Source organism: Phyllobates terribilis, unplaced genomic scaffold, assembly GCF_046119375.1.
Source record: "Phyllobates terribilis strain yellow unplaced genomic scaffold, ASM4611937v1 Scaffold_7__3_contigs__length_470593459, whole genome shotgun sequence".
NCBI classification, from domain to species: Eukaryota; Metazoa; Chordata; class Amphibia; order Anura; family Dendrobatidae; genus Phyllobates; species Phyllobates terribilis.
This window is the reverse complement of record NW_027362767.1, coordinates 191,415,798-191,443,351: the sequence shown is the minus strand read 5'-3', so window position 1 is coordinate 191,443,351 and position 27,554 is coordinate 191,415,798. Positions and strand designations below refer to the sequence as shown.

Genomic DNA, 27,554 nt, shown 5'->3' with positions numbered 1-27,554 from the left:
GTGTTGTCTGTAGTTCTGCATGTAGTGCCGTCTGTAGGTCTGCCTGTGGTGTTGTCTGTAGGTCTGCCTGTAGTGTTGTCTGTAGGTCTGCCTGTAGTGCCACCTGTAGGTCTGCCTGTAGTGTTGTCTGTAGGTCTGTTTGTAGTGCCGCCTGTAGTGTTGCTTGTAGTGCCACCTGTAGTGCCGCCTGTAGTGCCGCTGCACATTCTGCTTCCAATGAATCCTGTGACAGCGTGCTATAACACAAGTGACTAGGGCTTTCAAAAGCCCATTCAAATATCCCAGGCTTTTCCCTGGAAGGGGCGGGGGGGGATGCAGATTTTCACATCTGCAGCATGTAAACTTGTAGCAGATTCCTTTCTTTGCAGAAGGTAAAATCTGCAGCGATGACGAGGACTCGATCGCTTCACGATCCTTTATACTGAGTTTTCAGCAGCCCTTATTCCGCTGCTGGTGGTCACCGATAAATAATAATAATAAATAATTCCGTTATCACAGCTGGAGATGTAGATCTTTCTGAAGAATATTTCTTCTCACCTGACAGCGCTCTGTTATGCGGCTCCTTCTCCCATGTGACATTCCTGTAATAATTATTTTGCTTTGTTTTGGGGGGTAAAAATGCTCCTTCCAGCAATTACATGTAATTTCCCAGGGAGAAAACCTGCAGATCTGTACATTATAAATGTCGCACCGTACATAGGACCCTATGACGGAATTACACTGAGGCTCAGGACCTTCCAGCTAGGCCTCTGAGTATGTACTGACATCTAGAAGGATCTTCTGCAGTTTCATATCATAACCACAACATAATGGCAATTTTTTGGAATGACCAGTAGAGGGCGCTGCATGTCTTTAGAAAGATAGAAACATCTCTGTCACTGCTGCCACCTGTTATTGACAGAAGGATTTCATGACTCTGCAGGATTACGGTTTATGTCTGGTTATGTAACAGTATCGTTCTGAGTTTCTTCTGCGGCAGACACGTCATTGTGAGCATGAAGGAGAAATGTAAGATATATTGTAGAGTTTATTGCGTATCGCCAGGGGCTGGATGGATACATTTGGTTTAGGGGGCCAAGCACATAGCGGTGGCTCATGAGTAGCGGCCCATCCTTATTGTGTGCCCCTGTGGCTGCTTCATTAATGGAGTGGAGGTAACAAGCCTCTAGAAAGATAATGATGATGAGACCAAGCACACATGTTTGTGTGTTTCTAAAGGTCAGACTAGTATTTGTGCAACCCTGATTGCGGTCTCGTCTTGGAAACAATGTTGTTTGCTAATATGCTAATTGTACTAAAAACCAGCTATTTACAACAGCCCCTGTGATACCAACTATGTAAATAGATTAGCTCAATAATAACTGAGCCCTGCACCTGTGCATGATGACCTCACACAGATGTAAATATAAACAGGGATGTCTGTAGTGCTGGAGACAGAATGAGACTTGAGGCAGAGTCAGGAGGACTTTGGAAGGAGAATGGGAGACATCCTTCAGGAAAGTAGATGGATTGCATGACATCCAAAGGGACAAAGATTTGTATTCTACATGATTCTAGGCTAAGAGTACCAGCCCTGATTTGGATCTGCTCCATTAATCATTAGAGAGACATGGATGCATTTTGGGGAGTCCAGGAGAGGACAAAAGTCGCCTGGCCCCATGGATATGTTGTTTTGGGGTTGCTAGGAGGTACCCTCTGGTCGCCTAGAACACATGGAGACATTTGGAGTTGCCAGGAGGGACCCAACAGTCGCCTGGCCCCATGGAAACTCTCAGGCCAGATTTGGACCCTTGGGTCTGCTGCTACCTTGATGGACTGCTAGCTTCCTAAGCTTGCTGCTACCTTCTCTCTGTGGAGGCCCGCCAGAAGCGGGGGGCCACTGGTTGAGGTAGTCGGCTCTGGAAGTCTCCAAATTCGCGGCTGTCCTATCCCAGGCGGGCAAAGAAGGAAGGGTGAGACTGTGTAATGTTGCACCATCTTGGGTATTTGCTGGGACTGTTGTATGTGTTTATTGCCCGTTTTGTGGTTCAATAATGTATTGCCACACTGTTTTACCCTCACCCTGTGTTGTCTGAGTAGCGTTACGCCTACGGAAGACCCCTGGTCTTCACAAGGGGACTCACCACATCAGACTCTATATAAAAGCATCTACACCGAAGATCTGACACTCACTACACAGATACAGTATTGGATCAAGCTAAGTACAAAGAAGCAGGAAAAGAACAAGGCCTACTATAGACATATGGTACCAGAACAAAGCTTAAGGAGATTTTCACACACTTCCATTGATGTGCAGGCTGTCACAATTCCCCTGTATTAGCAGTGCGAGCAGGCGATCACAAGTACATGATTTGTATAGCTGTGGTCAAGTACTGACTAGATTCTCTTCTACTTCTCTTAATGTTTTACTGAGAGAAGCGACTGAGACTGTTGTTGGCATGGGACCATAATAGACATCGCATACTTGTGATCATGTGAAAGTCCGTTGCGCTGCAATTCCAGGGCAATCGTGACGGTGTACACATCACACACCATCATGTTTCAGCAATCTGCAGTCACATAGAATGGCTATAGAAGTTTGGAAAAATCCTTCAATACATAGATGCAGTAACAAATCCACACTTACTACATAGATACAGTAACAGAACCCAGTTTACTACTTCTACTTACTGAACTACTAATACATAGTCCGGAACTGAACCAACAACAAGATGTACTAGTAGATAGCCTGTCCCAGGACAATGAGTGTAGTAGAAAATGCATGAGTCCTGTGTCTTGCCATCTGTCAGGTCATGATTCTTTTATCATGCCAGCTGTCCCCCCCCCACTGTGTGGGGGCTTCTCATTCATGGAGGGGGGTCACTAACAATTAAAAAAATGATTCTTCTTTTGACAGGTTGAATAACCCTGGCTGAATCTACATCAGGAGCTAAAATGTAAATCATACATTAAAAAGAAATCAGTAACACTGAAAATAAAGTTTGCAAATGTAGATGGACATCCAGTAATTTCATATTGTCACCTATAAGATATTTCAATCTGTGGCAAATATGTTTTTACCCGGTTTTGACCTTGGTTGCCCTGGCAAACTGTACAACTTGTCTTCTCTCAGGATAGATTCACAACTGCATTTCTTTAGATAAGAAAGTTATGTTCTATGATATTCCATGAAGTGCGCCTGGCAGCTGATAAGAGACGGGCGATCATGTATGTGAAAACACTCTTTTCTTGCTTCAACTCTCTGTAAACATACTTTTGAATAGTAATGAGAATTTTTTTGCTACTTTTTATCTTTGTCATATTAAATGTTTTCTGTCTTTTAAACAGAATGGGGCATTAGACAAGGACATAAGTAAATTCATCTATCCATTCAAAATAGCTTTATTATAAAAAAAATATATAAAAATATTAAAAAGTACCATACATGTCCAAAAGTGTTAGCACCCTTGAAATTGTTCCAGAAAGCAAAGTATTTCTCCCAGAAGAATTATTTTAACTAAACACATTTTGTTATACACTTTTATTTCCTTTGTGTGTGTTGGTACAACACAAAAAAAACTGAAAAATAGGCAAATTGGACATAACTTCACACAAAACCCCAAAAATGGGCCGGACAAAATTGTTGGCACCCTCTACTTAATATTTGGTTGCACCCTTTGGAATAAATACCTGCAATCAATCGCTTCCTATAACCATCAGCTTCTTCCACCTCTCATCTGGAATTGTGGACTACTCTTATTTTGCAAACTGCTCCAGGTCTCATATGTGAAGACGTCTTCTCCCAACAATAATTGTAAGATCTCTCCACAGGTGTTCACTGGGATTTAGATCCGGACTCATTGCTGCCACTTCAGGACTCTCCAGCGCTTTGTTTCCATCCATTTCTGGGGCTTCTTGAAGTATCTTTGGGATCATTCTCCTGTTGGAAGACTCATGACCTAGGACGCAAACCTAGTTTTCTGTCACTAGGCACTACATTGCCACCCAAAATCCTTTGGTAATCTTCAGATTTCATGATGCCTTGCACACAGACAAGTCACCCAGTGCCAGAGGCAGCAAAACAACCACAAAACATCTTTGATCTTCCACCATATTTGACTGTAGGTACTATGTTCTTTTCTATGTAGGCTTAATTCTGTTTTCAGAAAACAGTAGAATGTTGTGCTTCACCAAGAAGGATTGTGGCTTACTCACGTACATTTTGGCAAACTACAGTCTAGCTGTTTTATGTCTGTGTCAACAGTGGGGTCCACATGGGTCTCCTGCCATAGTGTTTCATTTCATTCAAATGTGGACAGATAGTTTGTGCTGACACTGATGCACCCTGAGCCTGCAGGACAGCTTGAATTTCATTGGAACTTGATTGGGGCTGCTGATTTCACCTTCCAGTCTATCCTGGGCTGCAATCTTTCATCAATGTTTCTCTGCCTTCCACATCCAGGGAGATCAGCTACAGTGCCATGGTTTGTAAACTTCTTGATTATACTGCACACCGTGGACAAAGGAACATTAAGATGTGTGGAGTAGAGATGAGCGTTGTTCGACTCGAACTGTTCGCCAATCTCAAATTCGAGCTGTTTTGGTCGGTGTTCAAGCCGTTCGGCGAACACGAACGATTTGAGAAAAATTCGGCTGTTCGAGGTTATGTTCGATAACTGTTCGTGCACCAAAATCATAACTGGATTTTTTCTCAGTAATGATGAAAATTAATGTTAATACGCAGTTTGAGTGTACAGCGGGGTGGGGGGAGGGGCAGGGGATGGATCTCTGCAGGAACAATGAAGATCTCCATTTTTTTTTCTCTTTCCCGCATTTGCAGTGGGGAGGTGCAATCTGTCAGCCTATCAGCAGGGCACACACGGAGCGAAGTGCTTTTTTTTCACACAAGCAAGGGCATGTGTCATTGGCGGTGTATGTCACATGTCCTTGCCCTATAAGACCAAGCCATTTTCCCCGTCGCCACCATTTTCTCACTGCTGCAGCTGCGTGTTAGACGGCACCGCTGTTGCTGTGTGCGCTATACCTTGTTAATTTCAAGCCAATTTTCGCACAAATCTACAGATAGCTTGGGAGTAGGGAATAGTTGTGATTGCAGTCCTTTTAAGGACTAGGTTACAGCATTTCCTACGACTTTTATCAGGCAGGTCTGTGCTCTTAAATAGATAGATTGTGGGAGTAAAGACTAATTGTAATTGCAGTCCTTTTCAGGACTAGGTTACATCAGTTCCTATCAGTTTTTGCCAGGCAGGTCTGTGCCAGTGCTGTGCAAGTTTTTTTCACAGCATTTGGCTGAATCTAGCAAAGCTAATCCTTTTTGGCCTATTGCAGAGTGTGTTAGTCAGTGGAGTAGCCTATCTGTGTTGCAAGATATACCACCTGTGTATAGAATACCAATTTTTTTACTGCACCTAGTGAAGTAAAATCTTTTGGGCATAGCATCATTCTATTAGTCCATCTATACTGACCTCCATCAGGTTGCAAATTGAATATAATTTTTTTCTGCATCTAGCTCTGAAAAAATATTTGGGCTTCTAGCAGTGTGTGGGACTTGTTCTATTAGTCCATCTATACTGACCTCCATCAGGTTGCAAATTAAAAATAATTTATATCTGCATCTAGCTCTGAAAAAATATTTGGCCTTCTAGCAGTGTGTGGGACTTTCTCTATTAGTCCATCTATACTGACCTCCATCAGGTTGCAAATTAAAAATAATTTTTTGTCTGCATCTAGCTCTGAAAAAATATTTGGCCTTCTAGCTGTGTGTGGGACTTGGTCTATTAGTCCATCTATACTGACCTCCATCAGGTTGCAAACTGAATACAATTTTTTTCTGCATCTACCTCTGAAAAAATATTTGGCCTTCTAGCAGTGTGTGGGACTTGTTCTATTAGTCCATCTATACTGACCTCCATCAGGTTGCAAATTGAATATAATTTTTTTCTGCATCTAACCCAGCCAATAGTTTTGGCCTAATACCACAGTTTGGCCACTCAGCTCTGCTCGGTTCCCATCCATTGTTTTTTTGTGCAAACAACTCCAGAGTTGTGAATTAGTTAACCACCAAAATGAGTGGAAAAAGGCCTGCTGCTGGTGGAAAGGGGAATAGGCGTGTTGGGAAGGGGAAAAAAGGTTGTGTCCGTGGGGTAGGTGTTAAAGCAACAGTAACACCTGCAGAAGAAAGACCATCTTCCAGCCAAACTAAAATGTCTACTTCTTTTAGCGGACAATGTGATAAGATCCCTTTCTTACGGCCACGCCAATCGCTACAAATTCCAGATGAGGCACAAAAACAGCAGGTGCTTCAACGGATATCAAGTGCTCCTTTAAGTGGGCTCTCCTCCACATCAACTTCAACATCACAAATACTCCAGTCCTCAAAGGTGTCACCACAATCGCACTTGCTTCCTCACAGCTCCCAAGTCTCCAGCTGCCCGTCTGAGTATGAGGTAGAACAGATGGTTGAGTCTGCAGAGCTGTTTACTCATACTATAGCCTGGGAATCAGAGGTCGGCTCCAGAGCTTCTGTGAATCCAGACGAGGAAATGATCTGCACTGATGCCCAGAATCTTTATGAGTCGGATGCAGGACCAGACGCAGAAGGTTCTGACCATAATGTAGACCCTCGTTCCCAAACTGTAACTCCTGTTGGTGGAGACAATGAGGAAGACGATGATGAGACTCAAATACCTGATTGGAGCGACAACTTTAGTTTTTTGTCAGGGCAGGAACAGGTTGGCTCTGAGGACGACGGGTGTGATAACGCACAGGGTGATGATGATGAGGTTGGAGATCCCACTTACTGTCAACCCACAGTCGGCCAAGAGATGAGGTCAGCAGAGGAGGTGGAGGAAGATGCTAGTGACGACGAGGTCAGGTTGCGCCTTCCTGGACAGAGACGTAGTACTGGAAGCACGTCAACAACTGCATCCTCAAACACAACTCTGCCTCTCACCACAAGTCGTGGTGGCTCTTCAGGTCGCATGGGTGCTAAGCCTTTCATAGCCTGGGCATTTTTTCAGATCGATAAAGATGACCCAACTCGTGTTATCTGTAACATTTGTCAGCAAAAGCTAAGTAGAGGCCAAAAAATACATAGTTTGAGTACTTCATGCATGAACCGGCACATGGACATGAAGCATAAGTTGCAGTGGGAAGCTCAGTGTGCTACAATGCGGCCTAGCCGGCCGGGCCAACCACCGTCTGCCATATCTTGTGCATCCGCGGCCTCTTCATCCTCTGTGACTGGGGGGACAGCAGTCACACCTGTTTTGGAGCGCAGACCTGCCACCTCTTTACCCGCAACAGCCAGCGTGATTGGCAGGTCATCATTTTCTTTGGAGGTGGTAACACCAGCTGGTGTTGAGCGCTGTCCGACATCGATAGCACCACCTTTGGATCAAGGCAACCTAACATGTCCGCCTGCATCTTCCTCACAGACCGGCAGTTTGCCGGGGACAACCTTATCAACCCCGTCTAAGCACAATAGCCAGCCCTCGGTCCCTCAGATGTGGACAAGTAAAAGACCATTTCCTCCTAGCCATGAGAAAGCTAAGAGGTTGAATTTCACCATCTGCAAGCTCTTGGCTACAGAAATGCTGCCTTTCCGCCTGGTGGACACAGAGGATTTTCGAGACCTTATGTCCGTCGCAGTGCCCCAATACCAGATGCCCAGTCGGCACTACTTCTCAAAGAAAGGTGTGCCTGCGCTCCACCAGCATGTCACACACAACATCACCGCTTCTTTGAGAAACTCTGTGTGTGACAGGGTGCATTTCACCACAGACACTTGGACGAGTAGGCATGGACAGGGGCGTTACATGTCGCTGACTGGGCACTGGGTAACTATGGTGACAGCAGGACAAGGGGCTGCTGTCCAAGTCTTGCCGTCCCCACGAGTTGTGCGTCAATCCTCTTTATGTCAAAGTTCCTCCACTGCTTCTGCCTCCTCAACCTCCTCTCGGTCTTCCACCTGCACCCAAAGCCTGTCTGGTCATGCCACAAGCTTTCTAACTGCGCAGAAGGGATCCTGCACACCTCCTTACTATGCTGGCAGTAGGGCTCAACGTCATCAGGCGGTTTTTACTTTGAAATGATTGGGAAATATGAGTCACACAGCTGAGGAGTTGTGGTCAGCTCTGGAGAACCAATTTCATGAATGGTTGTCTCCACTGGACCTGAAACCAGGGAAGGCCGTGTGCGACAATGCTGCAAACCTGGGTGCGGCCCTTCGCCGGGGCAATGTCACACACGTGCCTTGTATGGCTCACGTGTTGAACCTGTGTGGCACCCCAGGGGTCTGGTTTCCACAGTAACAAGCAATGTTATGTCTGAGAGCAGGTGGGAGGTCTCTTGGCCAGGGATCCTGTGCATGCCACACCTCCTGCCCAGTCTTGGGAGGGGAAGACCTTCCCCTATATAAACCCGGGGCTGAAGCAGGGTTAGTCAGTCAAGGAGAGTAGAGACAGAGAAGCAGCATAGGAAGAAACAGCAGAAGCTCAGTGGGAGCAATATTACTACGAGTCAGGGGCTGGCAGCTGCAGAGCTCGCCCTGACTGAGAAGATTTCTTACCGGACCCGGAGTCCGAGGCTGTGGGGACTAACTCCTACCCAGCAGCAGAATCCGTCAGGCAGGGGATTTCAGGTCCTCTGGCCAAGAAGCCCGAAGGCACGGTCACACGCGTGGGACCAGCACCGCCATCGTGGAGCGGAAGCCATTAGAAGGCCCCGAGTCACCGGCCATACGGGTGAGCACCACACGGTACACTCAGGGACGTGGGCTACTTATACCCGCTTCTAGCAAGGTAGCCATAAGAGTACAGTCAGTTTGGGAGGCCTACAACTCCGCCTGGCCAGGGGAGATCCCATCTGCTCAAGGACTGACCAGGCCCCAATCACTAGCCAGTACTCCGGGAGGGTCTATCGTTGTCACCAGTAAAGACCCTGAACTACACCGTACCGTCTCCGAGTGGTTCCTGCTACCCCCATCATCCACATCTGCTGCCCTGAGGCCATACCCCTCCCGTTGGGGGTTATACCATCTACGCTGCACCATCCATCCACCGGCCTCAGCGGACTGTCCTGCAGTGGCAGCTCCATAGCTGCATTCAACGGGTGGCGTAGTCGTACAACATCTACCGCTGATACATCGCCGCTCAGTTTGACTCCCTGGGCACGGACCGGGTCACCGCCACGAGACTACAACCCTCAAGAGATTCGGCTCCGGGTAGCTCCCGCGTGCGCAACGCAGCGCGACACAGGCCCAGGGGCGCGTCAACTTTTGGCGTAGTCGGCAGGATTTCGTGCCCGCAACCACCGGGTACTGCGTGCCTGAAAAAGAGACTTTTCAAACTTACCTGTGGTGAAGATTCCCGCCATCCGGCGCCATCTTCAGCCTTCTTCCCGCCATCGGTGAAGTTTCCCGCCATCCGGCGCCATCTTCTGCCTTCTTCCCGCCATCCGTGGAGTTTTCCCGCCATTGGACGCCATCTTGAGGACGCCGCGCGGGAAGAAGAGGGGCGTGGACTCCGAAAGCGCGCGAGAACTGAAGCCCCGCCTCACGTCCGGACGTTGCGTAAGGTCCTGGAAGGAGCCCAGCAGACGCCGACGTCACAGGAGCGCGACGGAAGGTCCTCAACCCTGACGATCCACTGCGGAGCCGCGGCCTACGGAAGAGGAGCATCGCAAGGTAGGCCACGGTCCACTAGGGGGGAGGAAGATGTCGGATACGGAGGAGAGCTTCACTGCCTCAACCCCCGCCAGCGCTACCGCTGCTGCAGTCATGCCTTTCACCATGCCCTATATCCCGGGAGCAGCTTGGCTACCCCAGTACTCAGGGGAGTCACATACCCTGCATGACTTTAGAGAAAAGCTGGATAGCCTCTTCCAGGTGTACCCCCTCACAGAAGAGCAAAAAGTGAGCATCCTGGTGGCCCAACTAACCGGGGCAGCCAAAAGGGAAGTAAAATCCTGGCCACCTGGGAGGAAGACTGTCGCAGGGATACTAACCCGGCTGAAGGACACCTTTGATACCCGCACCTCAGCCGAGATTAAGCTTAGATTCTACGGGTGCAAGCAGCGAGCGCATGAGAGTATAAGGGACTATGCACTAAACCTACAAGAGGCCCTGAGGGCCATTAAGCAGACCGACCCTGATGGAGTGGGAAACGAGGACAGGCTGTTGACCGAACAGTTTATAGAGGGACTGTATTGTAATACCCACCGAACCCAGTTGCGGGCAATGGCCTTACAGGATCCCCATCTGGGCTTTGCACAGTTCAAGGACAGAGCCATCCGGGTGCTCCGAGAACCGGCACCGGGTGGCGTTGTGACCCACAGGCGCCCTGCTATCACTTACCACCAGGAGGCGGCGCCCTTGTCGGCAGGGCCTGTGGGAGCTGATGCGCAGGCTTTGGACAATGACCCGGCTTCAGACCTACACCATCAGGTCCAAGAGCTAGCTAAGAGCGTTGCTGCGTTAACCCGAACTGTGCAGTCTTTACAGGCTTCCATCCCAGGGAAGATCCAGATGGCATCCGGACCGGAGGACATCCCGTGGCGTCGACCAAGGAGGACCCCACCGGCCAGAGGAAGACCCAGTGACCGATACAGCGAGGACGGACGACCCATCTGCCGCCGCTGCAATCAACCCGGACATATGGCAAGGTACTGTTCTTTAAACGGGCACAACCTGGGGTAGAGGGCCAACCCCCAGGAAAAAGATCACCAGGCCCATCGAACTGGCACGACAGATATGTGGGAGGACGTCCAGTCTTGCCTGTGGTACTGGATGGCATTCCCATGAGTGCTCTACTGGACACCGGGTCACAGGTCACCACCATCCCGTACGTGCTCTTTAAGCAGTACTGGAATGACTCGGATATTACCCGCTACCCTGACGACGACTTGAGTATCATCGCCAGCAATGGCCAGCCCGTGCCACAGATCGGATTTAAAGAGGTGACCATCAAAATCGGTAGAGTCGAACTGGCAGCCCAGGGACTGATCATTGTAGATATTGACAAACATGAGAGTCACCCAAAAATAACTCTAGGAACTAATGTAATTGAGAATTGTCTTGCAGAGGTGATTTTCCTTCTACAGCAGGTTGCCAAGAACGCCAGCTCCGGCGAGCAGCGGGTGCTCCAGAAAGAGATCCGGGCACTGATGCGACGGCAACAGGTGGAACTCTCCGGCGGTGAGATTGGTACCGTAAGAATGTGTGACCCTTTCCCTATTGCCATGCCCCCAAAAAGTGAAATGATGATTTGGTGCCGGGCAGCTATTGGTCCGAGAGGTAGAGATTACCAGGCAATGGTAGAACCAGTTTACTCAGACAGTAGGCCCACCATTTTGACAGCACGGGGGGTGGTCAATGTACGCCATGGGAGGGTGCCCGTTCGCATAATCAATATCGGGGAGAGGGAAGTGTACCTGCCCCGGTATGCCACGCTAGCCAAATTATATACCATCAACCAAAACTCTATACAGTCTGTGGAACCCTTGCCTCCATCTCACCCGGAGGAAGGTAACGGCTCTAAGAAAGTAATGGAGGATTGGTGTCAGCAACTACACTTGGGAACTGACTCCACTCCCTCCCACCAGAAACAGGGAGTCTACCGGGTGGTTCAAGAGTATGAGAGAGTGTTTAGTAAACACCCGTTAGACTTCGGGCGAGTCAAGGGGGTAGAACACCGCATCCCCACGGGAGATCATCCTCCCATAAAAGAGAGGTATCGACCCGTACCCCCTGCGCATTACCAACACGCCAAGGGGATGCTTAGAGACATGAAGGAGGCTGGGGTAATCCGGGATAGCTGTAGCCCCTGGGCAGCCCCACTAGTTTTAGTCAAAAAGAAAGACAACACCATGAGGATGTGTGTAGATTACCGGAAAATCAACCGTATCACACACAAGGATGCGTACCCTTTACCAAGGATAGAGGAGTCTTTGGCTGCTTTAAGATCTGCTAATTTCTTCTCCACCTTGGATCTCACTAGCGGGTACTGGCAGGTTCCTGTAGCAGAGGCGGACCGGGAGAAGACCGCATTCACCACCCCGATGGGACTTAGTGAGTTTACCTGCATGCCGTTTGGACTTTGTAACGCACCAGGAACCTTCCAACGATTAATGGAGTGCTGTCTGGGACACAAAAACTTCGAGACGGTCCTGTTGTACCTGGACGATGTCATCGTATATTCCAAGACTTATGAGGACCACCTGAAACATCTGGCGGAAGTGTTCGAAGCCCTGGCAAGTTACGGCCTGAAGGTGAAGCCCTCTAAGTGTCACCTCCTGAAGCCAAAGGTGCAGTACCTGGGACATGTGGTGAGCGCTGACGGAGTGGCTCCCGACCCTGATAAGATCACCGCAATTAAGGAATGGCCAAGTCCCTCCAGTGTAAAGGAAGTGCGGCAGTTCCTCGGGTTGGTAGGCTATTACCGCAGATTCATCCCCGGTTTCACCAAAAAGGCAGCACCTATGCAGGACCTCCTGATAGGCCAGTCCCGGAAGGCCAAGAACCAGAAGCCGCCCTTCAAATGGGAGGAGCTGGAAGAAGAGTCCTTCCGCCAGCTGAAGATGGCCCTCACAGGGGATGAAATCCTGGCGTACCCGGATTATAGCCAGCCCTTTATCCTCTACACCGACGCCAGTAACATCGGGCTAGGAGCCGTACTGTCCCAGATTCAGCAAGGGAAAGAACGAGTAATCGCCTACGCCAGCCGAAAACTGCGACCCACCGAAAGGAACCCCGAGAATTACAGCTCATTTAAGCTAGAGTTCCTGGCCGTGGTATGGGCAGTCACCGAGCGCTTTAAGCATTACCTCGCTTCTTCCCGGTTCACCGTGTACACGGATAACAACCCGCTGACACACCTGGACACGGCACGACTCGGTGCCCTGGAGCAGAGGTGGATGGCCCGTCTGTCCAACTACGAGTTCACAATCAAATACCGGGCAGGACGCTCCAATACCAACGCGGACGCCCTGTCCAGGATGCCCAACCTGCCGGACGGAGGAGAAGATCCGGAGGGACTGGAAGAAGTTGAACTCCCTGCGTTCCACCGTCATGGGACTATTCAGTATTCCCACCAGGTAAGGAGTAAGCAGACTGCTACGTTGAACCCCTTACCCCACTACAACTGGGCGGAAACGCAAGACAGCGACCCTGCCGTCCGACTGGTGAAGGAGATGCTGACTCGGCCGGAGGCTCGCCTTGAACCAGACGCTCCGGAGGAAGCCAAACAACTATGGGCAGAGAAGAGTCGACTGTTCCTTTACAAAGGGAAGTTGTGCCGCAGAATGGTTAACTCCCGGACGCATGAATTACTCTGGCAAGTAGTGGTGCCACGAAGGGACGCAGCCATGGTGATGGAGGCATACCACGACGGAGCTGGGCACTTCGGGTGGAAGAAGCTGGAGTTCCTGCTGCGCGAGCGGTTCCACTGGGTAGGCATGAGGGGAACCATTGAGCAGTGGTGCAGAGACTGTGGCCCGTGCAACCTGAGAAGGAAGGACCGTGCCAGCCAGAAGACTCCCCTGCAGTCCATCGTCACCCGGCAGCCGTTGGAACTGGTAGCCTTGGATCATGTAAAACTGACCCCAAGCAGAAGTGGCTACGTCTACGCGTTAACCATCGTGGATCATTACTCCCGGTTTCTGGTTGTCGTCCCCGTCAAGGACTTAACGGCTCAAACAGCAGCTAGAGCCTTCCAGCAGCACTTTTGCCGTCCACACGGGTACCCGGACCAAGTGCTGACGGACCAGGGACCTGCCTTTGAAGCGGAGGTCTTCCAGGAATTCTGCAATCTGTATGGCTGCCGGAAGATAAGGACGACACCCTACCATCCGCAAACTAATGGACTTTGTGAGAAAATGAACCAGGTGGTAATGGATCTTCTAAAAACGTTGCCCCTGGAAGAACGCAGTCTGTGGCCTGAGAAGTTGCCCGATCTGGTGGACCTATACAACCACATCCCGGTAGGTTCCACCAACTGTACCCCGGCTTACCTAATGAGGGCAAGACCTGGTAAGTTACCTGTTGACCTGGAAATGGGAGTCCTGACACCCGAGGACACTTCACCAGAAACAGACTGGGACACAGAGAGGCAGCAGCAGTACCGTAGAGTACAGGAGAGCGTGGAGCGAAGTCTCTGTCAGGCTAGGGAAAGACAAGAGAAAACTTACAACCAGTATGCTCCCGCTGTTCCCCTGGTACCCGGAGAGCAGGTCTTGAAGAGGAAGAGACGGCTCCACAAGTTGGACGACCAGTGGGAGAAGGACCCGTACACCGTACTGCCCTCAAGCCACGAGAACCCGAAGGTTTGTACCATCAGTAAAGACGGAGGGGAAACCACAGCCATCGTATCCCGGGACCACCTGAAGAAGTGTCCCGAACAACTGAGGAACCCTGAAGAGGAACAAGAAGACCATCGACCCGTAGAGGAAAGGGAAGATATGGTTAGTACTGTGCTCGGGGACTTCCCTCGGTCTTGGACTCAAGTCAATGGTGCAGTTGTGGTACCCGTACTCACCTTCCTCCAACCAGCATCCCAAGCACCTACGGAGCAACAGGTAGAGCTGGAAGAACAGCCGGTCCAGGAGGCAGAAGACCCCACACCCGCAGACCAGGAGGATCAACCCTCTGCTTGCAGTGAGCCTGCCATATCCCTAGTGAGCCAAAGAGCCGGTAGACAGCTGCCCAGTTTACCCTTGACAGCTCCTACACCCTGTAGTTCAGGGCTAGACAGTCAGCTCCGTAGGTCCACTAGGGCCACTAGAGGCCAGTTACCCGCACGCTGGAGGATTTAAAGTGTATAAATTGTTTTATTTATGTTTACCTGTGTATTGTTGCTTGTGTATAATTTTGTGTTTCTAGTTATTTTTAGGAATCCTTGGTGGATCTACCGGGAATCCTTGTACAATTAGTTGGAGCGTAACCCAGGATGGACTAGAGACTGTTAAGGACTCGGGGTAGGACAGACCCCTACCTGGTTACGTCTCCCTGTTTTGGTGAAATGGACACCTTTGTTTCTTCAAAGACTGCACCCGGTTACGGACATGCCGTGACCACCTTTATGTGTTTCTTTATTGTATTGTTATTGTTATATCTTGTTATGTTTTTCTAAAATATGTTTAGTCCCGGAGTACTAAATTTCACTAGGGGGGAATGTGGCACCCCAGGGGTCTGGTTTCCACAGTAACAAGCAATGTTATGTCTGAGAGCAGGTGGGAGGTCTCTTGGCCAGGGATCCTGTGCATGCCACACCTCCTGCCCAGTCTTGGGAGGGGAAGACCTTCCCCTATATAAACCCGGGGCTGAAGCAGGGTTAGTCAGTCAAGGAGAGTAGAGACAGAGAAGCAGCATAGGAAGAAACAGCAGAAGCTCAGTGGGAGCAATATTACTACGAGCCAGGGGCTGGCAGCTGCAGAGCTCGCCCTGACTGAGAAGATTTCTTACCGGACCCGGAGTCCGAGGCTGTGGGGACTAACTCCTACCCAGCAGCAGAATCCGTCAGGCAGGGGATTTCAGGTCCTCTGGCCAAGAAGCCCGAAGGCACGGTCACACGCGTGGGACCAGCACCGCCATCGTGGAGCGGAAGCCATTAGAAGGCCCCGAGTCACCGGCCATACGGGTGAGCACCACACGGTACACTCAGGGACGTGGGCTACTTATACCCGCTTCTAGCAAGGTAGCCATAAGAGTACAGTCAGTTTGGGAGGCCTACAACTCCGCCTGGCCAGGGGAGATCCCATCTGCTCAAGGACTGACCAGGCCCCAATCACTAGCCAGTACTCCGGGAGGGTCTATCGTTGTCACCAGTAAAGACCCTGAACTACACCGTACCGTCTCCGAGTGGTTCCTGCTACCCCCATCATCCACATCTGCTGCCCTGAGGCCATACCCCTCCCGTTGGGGGTTATACCATCTACGCTGCACCATCCATCCACCGGCCTCAGCGGACTGTCCTGCAGCGGCAGCTCCATAGCTGCATTCAACGGGTGGCGTAGTCGTACAACATCTACCGCTGATACATCGCCGCTCAGTTTGACTCCCTGGGCACGGACCGGGTCACCGCCACGAGACTACAACCCTCAAGAGATTCGGCTCCGGGTAAGCTCCCGCGTGCGCAACGCAGCGCGACACAGGCCCAGGGGCGCGTCACCTGGTTGTCCAGCAATTTTTAGCCCACTATCCCAGACTAGATGGCCTTCTGCAGAGGGCACGGTCGCTGTGTGCTCACTTCCGCCGTTCGCATCCCGCAGCTCAGCGACTTACATCTCTACAGAAGTCGTTGGGCCTGCCACTTCACCGGCTAAAATGCGATGTGCCTACCCGGTGGAATTCAACTCTGCACATGTTGCAGCGACTGTGGCAGCACCGACAAGTCCTGGTGCAATACGTTCTGACGTATAGCCTGGGCCAACGAGATCCAGAGGTGGGGCAAATCACGCTGGAGGAGTGGTCTCAGATCAGGGACCTATGCACCCTTCTGCACAGTTTTGAAATGGCGACGAAGATGTTTAGTGCTGACGATGCCATTATCAGCATGACTATTCCGGTGATTTACATGCTGGAGCACATGTTAAACAGAATTCGGAGTCAGGTGGTGGCACAAGAGGAGGTGGAGGAAGTAGAGGAGGAGGAGTTGTATGCGGAAGGGCTAACATCTGCAAGGTCCAGACGGTCGGCAGCACCAAGGCGGCAGGCATGTGAGGGTGGGGGAGATGGTTTTACCAGGGCTCATGGTAGCAGCCAAACTAGTGAGGAAGGTGCAGGAGCCCAGGAAGAAGTGGAGGACGAACTGATGGAAGACTCATCAGATGAGGGAGACCTTGATCACATTTCTGTTGTGTGAGGTTGGGGGGAGAGGACAGAGGAATGAAGCATGATTGTTACCTCGCCACCAACACAACAGGGACTTGGTGCTCCTGGATGCGCAACACACATGAGTGCCTTCTTGCTGCACTACCTGCAACATGACCCTCGAATTGTGAGAATTAGAAATAATCCTGACTACTGGGTTGCCACACTGTTAGATCCCCGGTATAAAAGTAAATTTGCAGAAATTATTCCTGCCATAGAAAGGGATGCACGCATGCAGGAGTATCAGCAGAGACTGTTGCAGAATCTTACATGTGCTTTTCCACAAAACACCAGTGGTGCACGTAGTGAATCTCACAGTTCCAACTTGCCAACCGTGGGACCGTCAAGTGTTCAGCACTCAAACCGTAACAGAACCACAGTATCTGCTGGTAACATCAATTTTGCGGAATCATTTCACCACTTTTTTAGCCCATCCTTTGCAAGGCCACAGGAGACAAAAAGTCTGACACATAGTCAACGCCTAGAGACGATGGTACAGGAGTATCTCCAAGTAAACATTGAAGCCATGACTGTGTCACTGGACCCTTGCTCTTTTTGGGCTTCCAATCTGGATAAATGGCCCGAGCTCGCCACTTACGCCTTGGAGATCTTTTCATGCCCCGCAGCCAGCGTTCTGTCTGAACGTGTGTTCAGCGCTGCTGGTGGTGTGCTGACAGATAAGCGCACGCGGCTCTCCACTGATAATGTAGACAGACTCACGTTCATAAAGATGAACAAATCATGGATCCGAAACGACTTTTCTACCCCTGTCTCATCCTGGGGAGAGTAAAAGCTTGATGATTGGTTAAAATCACCCTACCAACCGTTTTAAGCTTTCAAATTACTAATCATGTTTATCTGTATCTTGGCTGGAAAATAATTTGGGCTTTGTAGCAGTGTGCAGCACTGATTCTATTAGGCCATCTATAATAAGCTCCACCAGATTTAAAATTACTAATCATGTTTATCTGTATCTTGACTGGAAAATAATTTGGGCTTTGTAGCAGTGTGCAGCACTGATCCTATTAGGCCATCTATACTAAGCTCCACCAGATTTAAAATTAATAATAATTTTTAGCTGCATCTAGACCGGAAAATAATTTTGGGGCTCCGAGATGCGCAAGACACATAAGTGCCTTCTTGCTGCACTACCTGCAACATGACCCTCATATTGTCAGAATTCGAAGTAATCATGACTACTGGGTTGCCACACTTAGATCCCCCAAACTTTTCGATCAACCTTTTCATTTTAATAAAGACCAAAAAAATGGTCATTTTTGAAATTATAAGCATTAGCAGGTTATTAGAAACTGAAATCAAACAGTTTTCAACTCAAAACTTTATTCTAGGTGATGTTACATTTTCACATAGGACCCCTTGTTCGAAAGGAGCTTCTGAACTCTCTCGTCCATTGAATTTGTCAGGTTTTGGATGGTTTCTGCTTCAATTGTTTTGCATGAGGACAGAATACCCTCCCAGAGCTGTTGCTTAGATGTGAACTGCCTCCCGCCATCATAGACACTCCTTTTGATGATGCTCCAGAGGTTCTGAATGGGGTAGAGGTCAGGGGAGCATGGGGGTCACACCATAAGTTTGTCCCCTTTTATGCCCATATCAGCCAGAGATGCAGATGTTTTATGTGCAGCATGAGATGGTGCATTATCATGCAAAAAAATGATCTTGCTGTGAAATACACGGTTCTTCTTCTTGAACCATGGCAGGAAGTGCTGTTTGAGAAAATCCACATACATTATGGAGTTCATCTTTAGCGCCTTCAGGGATCCTAAAGGGGCCGACAATCTCTCTCCCCATGATTCCAGCCCAAAACATTACTCCACCTCCTCCTTGTTGGCGCTATAGCCGTGTTTGCGTGGGGTGTCCATCAACCAGCCATCCTCCACTCCATCCATCTGGACCATCGAGCGCTGCACGGCACTCATCCGTGAACAAAACAGTTTTGAAATCAGTCTTCATGTAATGTTTGGCCCACTGGAGCCGTTTCTGCTTGTGTGAAGTGGATAGAGGAGGTCGACAGGATGGCGTATGCACAGCTACAAACCTCTGAAGGACCCTGCATCTTGTTGTTCGGGGGACGTTGGAGGCACCAGCAGCTTCAAAAACTTGTCTGTTGCTATGACAAGGCTTTTTTGCCGCTGCTCTTTTAACCTGACGTAATTGCCTGTAGGAAAGAGTCCTCAATTTTCCCTTATCAGCACGCACATGTGTGTACTGTGAATCAGCTACATACTTCTTGATTGCCAAGACACTTCATCCTGATCATCGCACAATGTTGATTGTAGTCATGCCTTGACCTAAACACTCCACAATTTGTTGCTTCTCAGCAGCCGACACATCCTTTTTCTTTCCCATTTTGGCAGAAAATGTAGGCTGCTTAATAATGTGAGACAGCCTTCTTAAGTAGTCTTGCCTTTCATTGGACACACCTGCCAAACTAATTAGCACAGGTGTCTGCAATTGCTTACAGTGATATAAAGAGCCCTGACACACATCACCATCAATGAGTTTAACTGACAAACAAACAAATTCTTCCCTTATCACTCCTAAACACTTTTTGCATAATAATTTGGAACACAGTGTACATGTGCTTTTCCACAAAACACCAGTGGTTCACGTAGTGAATCTTACAGTTCTAACTTGCCAACCGTTGTCTGTATGGAGTTGTTCAATAAAGGGCCCAAAATTAAGATAACATAGATGGGAGAGGTCTCTATGAATAGGAATTCCTAAGTATTTGATACCCTGTGAGGGCCAGGCAAAGGGAAAGTTGGACTGGATGGAATCCTATATGGATTTGGGGAGGGAGACATCGAGGGCCTCAGACTTCGCTGCATTGATTTTAAAATTTGACCATGTAACAAAGTGATCTATTTCAGCCATAACAGCATGGATGGATATATGTGATTGAGTGATATATACTAGGACATCATCAGCAAATAGAGAGCACTTATACTCGGTGCCTCCCACCTCAATCCACCTAATATTGGGGTTATGGCGAATTGATGAGAGCAGGTGCTCCGTCACTAGGATGTATAAGAGAGGGGACAGAGGACATCCCTGCCTTGTCCCATTGGTGATTGTGAAAGGTGATGAAAATGTTCTGATGCACCCCCTGGGCCTTGGGACACCCGGAGCCGGACCCTTTTTGGTGGATGCTGGTGGTTGTAGTCTTCGTGGCGGCGACCCGGTTCCGTGGCTCAGGGTGGTCAAACTAGTGGCGGAACTATTTATGTGTTTTTGATGTTTAAAATGTCCGACTACGCCACCCGTGGATTGTGGTCAGAGTGAACCGCCGCTACAGGGCAGACCGCTGAGGCTGGTGTTGTGGGTGCAGCAGAGCGTAGCATAACTCCCCACGGGAGGAGTATAGCCTCAGGGCAGTGTATGCGGAGGATGGGGGTGATGGTGCAGGGCAGCAGCAGTAATGACACGGAGTCAGTGATGCAGTCCAGGGCCTTTACTCACAGTTCTTATTATCCAGACCACGTCTGCAGGTAACGGCTGCCCACGTCGTACTGTGCTCACCAGGTGAGGGGCTCAGACAACTCCCAGATAACTTTGGAGCGCTTCACAGGACCCCCTTTGTGTGTCCTTTGTCTGGCCTTTCTTACCAACCCTTCTGTCCGGCTGCCTCGGGCCTCCTCTTGGTAAACTTGGCGCCAGTTTCCCTGACCCTATGTGGTGCCTTCCTAGCGGGTGTAGCGAGGGGCTGCGCCACATAAAATGTCACAGCCTCCGGTTTCTAGCTGAGGGTCGTTTCCTGCCTCCACTAGTTTCGGGGACCGGTCTCCCCCTTTGGCCTGACCCCTCCACGCAGGTGGATTCGGGCGTGCGGTGGCGACTCGCCCGTCCGCAACCCTGGGATCCCTTCATTCCTCGTTCCTGGAGCCTTCTCTGCTCCTCTTCCTTCCTTCTCCCTCTTCCAGGCCTGGGCCTCTGTTACTAGGCCCGCCTCGGGAGCAGAGCTCATGCAGAGCCCCTGCTCCCTGCCACTTCTGCTCAGACTTCTCTGCACTGAACTAAGATGGTGCCCACCTTTTATACTCCCTTCTCAATGCACCCAGGAACTGCTTCCTCCCTGCTCCTGCACTACAGGGTTCCCCTTCCTCAGTGTTCCCTCCCCCCACTCCAGCCAGGGACAGGGACTGTCGTGCCCATCTCAGAGGCATATTGGTCGCCCTGCCCCACGGCAATGTGGTGTAATGCATGCAGGTGTCGGGTCCTGATCCACACTCCATCCTTACCTGAGAGTGAGATATCACACCTCTGGGTGAGGTGCAATACCTCTGTAGCAACCGAGCCCTCAGGGTGCTACAGTTCCATTCATCTTCAGCCTAGGTGACGTATTGTGATACAGGGCCGTGATTTTGGCTATAAAAGGGTCCCCTAGACCCCTACCCCAAGCTTTTTAAGAGAATCATATATGGCGTGCCAGGAGACTCCATGGAGTGCTTTCTCAGCATCCAACGAGAGTATCTAATTACAAATTTTTAACTGCATCTAGCCCAGGAAATACTTTGTGCCTAGTAGCAGTGTCTGCTAGTCAGCGGATTATCCCGGCTGTTAAGCAAGCTACACCACCTGTAGTTTGGACACTTAATTTTTTCAAAGGAAATGCTTCGGGACCACGGGATACTCAGTGAAGAGCATCAAGAGGCACCCCAAGGCATAGGGGCTGGGACTGGCAGTAGGATGCCTTGCGGTGGACAGCCGAGCTCGATCCTTATAAAAGCTTTTTAACTGCAGCAGCTTTAGTGGACGCTACTGGAGCTGGAATTACGCGGCTGCTGGCATGAGACTTGCCTTCCAATAGATCCTTGTAAATGGATTTAAAGTGTATTCATTCAAATTAGAGAGACAATTTAAATTAAAAAGCTTAGAGCTGCCTCCACCACAGGGGGGCTCGCTCGACCCACCAGCGGACAGGCACCAGTATTGGGAGAGGGGGGCTGACCGTCAGGGTTCACCGTGGCTCTGGCACAAACCCGGCGACACGGAGGTGGCACGGGCAGGAGCGGACTGAATGTGTCGGCTTCTCACTTTTTGGATTTTAGAAGGGCATCTGTGTCTCCCCCTCCTTTTACTCCTCCACCTCTTTTCTTTTCGCTTGACTATATGTACTTGTCACTTTTCCATGTGTTAGTTGTGTCTTCTGAGCAGTTTGTCAGCTTTTGGACACCTTTGAAGGTGTTTTCTATGTGTTTCTATGTGTTTTTGTTTGCCTGCCATTGGTTTTAACGGTGTTCGAAGGTGTTCGACGAACAGTTCGACGAACAGTTCGGCGAACACACGGGTGTTCGACGAACCGAACCGAACTCGAACACTACGGGGGTGGCTCAACACTAGTGTGGAGATGGACTTGTAACCTTGATATTGTTCAACAACTTTTCTTCTCTTTCTGTTCTCCACGCTTAGTGTGGCACACTCAGACACATAATACAAAGACTGAGTCAACTTCTCCCCTTTTTATCTGGTTTCAGGTATGATATTCACATTGCCCACACCTGTTACTTGCCACAGGTGAGTATGAGCGAGCATCACATGCTTGAAACAAAATTGTTTACCCACAATTTTGGAAATTTGCAACAATTTGGTCCAGCCCATTTTTGGAATATTGCGTGAAATTATGTCCAATTTGCCTATTTTTCTTTTGTTTTGGTTTTTTTTGTGTTGTTCCAATACACACAAAGGAAATAAACATGTGTATAAAAACATATCAAATTGCAATTATTTTCTCAGAGAAATATTTCATTTTCTGGAACAATTTCAAGGGTGCCAACACTTTTGGCCATGTCTGTAGTTGCTATTGCCGCAATCATAACAACTGTATGCTATAAAACTAACATTATATTTATCTCACATACTGAACACATTTCAAGTAAATAGCAGATATTCATTATTTTTCGTTCATTGTGCTTTCCAAAACTTAGAATAAAAGTGGTCAAAAGTCATAGTCCCCTCAAAATGTTACCAATGAAATCTAGTCTATCCAACAAAAAAATCAGTTCCTTCTATTCGAGACCCTCTCCCCTCAAAAATATAATATAATATTTAATATGTATCAATAAACTGCATAGTATATATACATAAGATGGGTATAGAAAGTCTACACACTGCTGTTAAAATGCCAGCTTTTTTTTATCATATAGAAAAATCATATCAAAATTCTTTCCAATTTTAAGGTCACCTATAATCTGTACAAATTCATTTTGAAATAATCTTAAATCATTGTGAGGGTAGAACTAAAGATAGCAAAGCTAAAATAATGTGGTTGCATAAGTGTGAACACCTTCTTATAATTGGGGATGTGGCTGTGTTCAGAATTAGCCAATTACATTTGCGCTCATGGTAAATAGCAGTCAGTGCACGGCTGCCATCATTTAAAGCTTAGCTTTTCTAGTGGGATTTTTCTGACATATTCTTAGTTACATTTTACATCAAAAATCAAAGCCCATAAACAGCATACAACACAGCAAAGGGATACTATTGTTGAACGTTATCAGTAAGGAGAAGGGTACAAAATAATTTTCAACACATTAGATATACCATAGACATTGTGAAGACATCAAGAAGTGGTGTCAATTTGGCACAACAGTGACATTACCTTGAACACAAAAATTGATGAAAACACAACAACAAAATTGGCCTGGAAAGCTGCCAAGAGGCTGACAGCAATATTAAAGGGAATTTGTTAGTAGGATCAATTCTCCTAAGTCGTCTTTATGGGCATTTAGATCATAGGAATCTGGATAAAATGATACCTTGATATCTGTGATCCAATATCTTATTCCAGAGAAATCTATGTTTTTCTTATATGTAAATGAGTTGTTAAAGACTATGGCCTCCAGAGCTGGTTTTATATAACAGGTGGAGTTACCAGTGTGATATGTAACTAATAGTGTTGAGCGAGCACTAAAATGCTCGGGTGCTCGAAGCTCGGGCCGAGCTCGCCGTGAGACTAACATTGGGCTCGTGGCTCGGGTCGAGCACCCGAGTATCACGGCGAGCTCGACCCGAGCAACGAGCCCAATGTTAGTCTATGGGAGACTCGAGCATTTTTGCGGCGGTTCCCCCCGGCAGTCTTTTAAAAGCCTAACAAGTGCTCAAAACGATAGTGACAGTGCTCAAATGACATGGGGACAGCATGGGGATCGCCCCAGGAAGCATTTCTGACCCCCAGGTCACTGCTGTCAACAACGTGGTCAGAGGTATTAAGCCACTTTTACGGGCTCACAATGAAACGTTCAAAAACAAAAGTGAAACTGCTTTCCTGTGAAATACGTTAAGGATAGTGTTGAGCGATACCTTCCAATATCAGGAAATATCGTATCGGATTGGATCGGACCGATACCCAAAAAGTATCGGATATCGCCGATTCCGATACCGGAAACCAATGCAAGTCAATGGGACACAAATATCGGAATGAAAATAAACCCTTTCTTTCCTTGTAGGTTAATTCTACATGAAGTAAAACAACTAAGAATAATGTAGAATGTATTACGCGAAAAGCCAGCAATTCAGCAGCGGCATACACCGGTACCCGACAATTTACAACAGAAAGAATAGAGCATCACACATAGATTAGATAGATAGAAACATGTCAGTCACATATATATGAAGTACAGTGACAGTGTTGATTACTGTACTTGTCATTTAGTGTAAAGGATTTATTTAAAAATATAATAGTGTTTTCATGCACCATCTCTTTAAAAAAGCCGGCCGGCAATTCAGCAGCGGTACCCGACAATTTATAACAGACAGAATAGAGAATCACACATAGATTAGATAGATAGAAACATGTCAGTCACATATATAAGAAGTACAGTGACAGTGTTGCTTACTGTACTTGTCATTTAGTGTTAAAATAAAGGATTTATTTAAAAAAAAATTGGCGTGGGGTTCCCCTTAATTTTAGGCTCTAGCGGAGGTTAAGCAGATGGCTGGGGCAGATGTTTGAAGCCTGGGAAGGGGGTAATACCCACGGAGCTTCCCAGGCTACTAATATCAGCCCCCAGCTGAATACCTAGCCTTTACTAGCTATTAAAATGGGGGACCCCCTCAAAAAAATGACGTGGGGTCCCCCCTAATTTAATAGCTAGCAAAGGCTAGGCAGACAGCTGGGGGCTGATATTAATAGCCCAGGAAGGGTGCCATGAATATTGGCCCCCTCCCAGGCTAGAAACACCAGCCGTCAGCCGCCCCAGAAATGGCACATCCATAGGATACTCCAATTCTGGCGCTTAGCCTCGCTCTTCCAGGCTGCCCTGGTGCGGTGGCAGGGGGTAATAGGGTTGGGGTTCATGTCAGCGCCAGCTGCTATGAAGCCCAGGTTAGTAATGATGGGCGTCTATAAGACACCCCCATTACTAACCTACAAAGTGTTAAAAAGAAAAAACACACTACACCCAGAAAAAAATAATTTATTTGAAATAAAACACACCATTTTATTTAATTCTTAGTTTACTAAAAAAAAATAGTTACCTGTCCACGTTCCTGCGCTGATCTCCCATGCACAGCTGTCACATCTGGAGATGGTGACAGCTGTGCATGGCTGCTGTAAGCGCACGCTGCCGGGAACACGTCCGCTCCCGGCAGCGGGAGCCACTGACTGAGGTCACCGGAGTGCATTCAGGCAGCGCAGCTCCGGAGACCTCCTTTACGGCACTGCTGTACCGTGGGAATTTCTCACGATACAGCAGGGCCGTAAAGGAGCTAACCGGAGCAGCGCTGCCTGAACTCCGGCGAACCCGCTTATGCAATGACGGGGCTGCTTTACGGCCCCATCATTCTAGCGGTGGCAGCGGTTCAGAGCGGTCACATTCTATGTGGCTGCTCTAAACTGGAGATCATCGTGGGACACTCGTGGACTACTACGGAGGGGTAAGGATAAGGTTGTGGTTTATTATTTTATATTTTATTACAGGAGATCGATGGCTTCGGGGAATTAGGTGTCTAGGTGAGTATAGGTGTAGTTTTTTATTTTTTACTTTATTTTATGTGGCGATCGGCGGGGACAGGTAATGTATAAACTAATTTATTGTAGGTAACCACTGGCCACCAATGACATGTATTTAAAATTTATTGGGGACACAGTAGGGCAATTTATATAGCAGGATCAGGCTGATGGGAACTACTGCTCCCATCGAGCTGATCCTGCTGGCACGAGTGGACCGGGGACAGACATAGGCCGATGGGAGTAGTAGTGTCACATCGGCCTATGTCTGCCTGCATGCACACACCCGCACACACACACCCGCACACATCCCGCACACATCGCACAGACACCGCACACACTCGCAGACATCGCACAGACACCGCACACACTCGCAGACATCGCACAGACACCGCGCACACACGCAGACATCGCACAGACACCGCACACACCTGCAGACATCGCACAGACACCGCACACATCGCACAGACACCGCACACACCCGCAGACATCGCACACACTCGCAGACACACGCACAGACACCCCGCACACACCAATCATGACGGGCTGATCGTCTGGGAGGTGACGCAGTGCGGCCAGCCAATCACTGTAATGCCCACAAACAACATGGCTGCGGCATTACAGTGACTGGCTGGCAATCCCTGCATGTTCATTGGCTCTGTAAAGAGCGGCAAGCGTGCAGGGAGGGGACCCGAGCTCCCGCCCGAGTAACCCGGAAATGCTCGGTGCTCGCCGAACATCCCGAGTAGCGTGATGCTCGGGCGAGTACCGAGCAGTGTCGAGCATGTTCGCTCAACACTAGTAACTAACACAAGATAGTACAACTGAACTTTGTCTCCTTACAAACACATTTTCTGCAGCTCTCACAGCTCTGATATATTGTAACACTATCAGCTTGTGAAATGGAAGCTGAAGAAGAGAGGAGCCTGCAGATGTGTCAGTTATAACCACACACAGCTCCGCAGTGAGATCAGGAGAGCAGAGAGCGGCCATCACACAGCACACTGGTAACTCCCCCTTCATGTAAAACAAGCTCTGGAGGTGGGGTGAAAGAGAACTTAAGTGCTACCACTCAGGGTTATTTTTCCACCCATAATCCTGAGAGAAGAACCAGTGTAACGTTCCCTTCTGAAGGCTTCTTCATTGCATTGCACAGGTGGTCTACAGGCCAGTCTACAACTATCATACAGAAACATCTGAAACACATCGCTGAAGAGGATATACTTCTATTCCAGCCTCCGATCCCGTCTTGCTCTGCACCATGATGGCCTTTGTGAGTGGTGGGGTAAGATAAATGGGGCAACTGTAGCTGGATGTCCCGCTTGTAGCCCAATGTCATACATATGCCTACCAATAGTTTGTGTAGACACTGACGGCATTGGTTAGTATATGGTATCCTGTTTCATTTTCAGTACAGAATGGATCAATCGTGGAATCAGTGGGACGAACATTTCTCCGCAATGTCCAAAGAACTGTTATTCAATATGACAATGCCAGGGCACATGTTGCTTGTGCTACTGTGAGCAGCCTGGGTTTCCTAAATCTGCAGTCATGGCTTTGTCTCCCATCGAGCACATCTTGGACATCATTAGTCGGCAATTACACAGGGAGCTGCCAGCAGCGGATCTTGATGATTTGCCAAAGTGCATTCAGTGGCAGAACATTCCTCAGACAGCCATTAATAACCTCACTGATAGTATGTCGAGACATAGAAGTACA

At 48.7% G+C, this 27,554-nt stretch overlaps 1 long non-coding RNA gene across 1 annotated transcript; it reads left to right on the top strand.

Moving 5' to 3' along the window:
• The first annotated feature begins 947 nt into the window (after nucleotides 1-947).
• Nucleotides 948-27,554, top strand: LOC141153060 (uncharacterized). The gene is made up of 3 exons (XR_012247228.1): nucleotides 948-1,008; nucleotides 26,992-27,108; nucleotides 27,248-27,554. It is a non-coding gene; the product is annotated as an uncharacterized lncRNA (long non-coding RNA).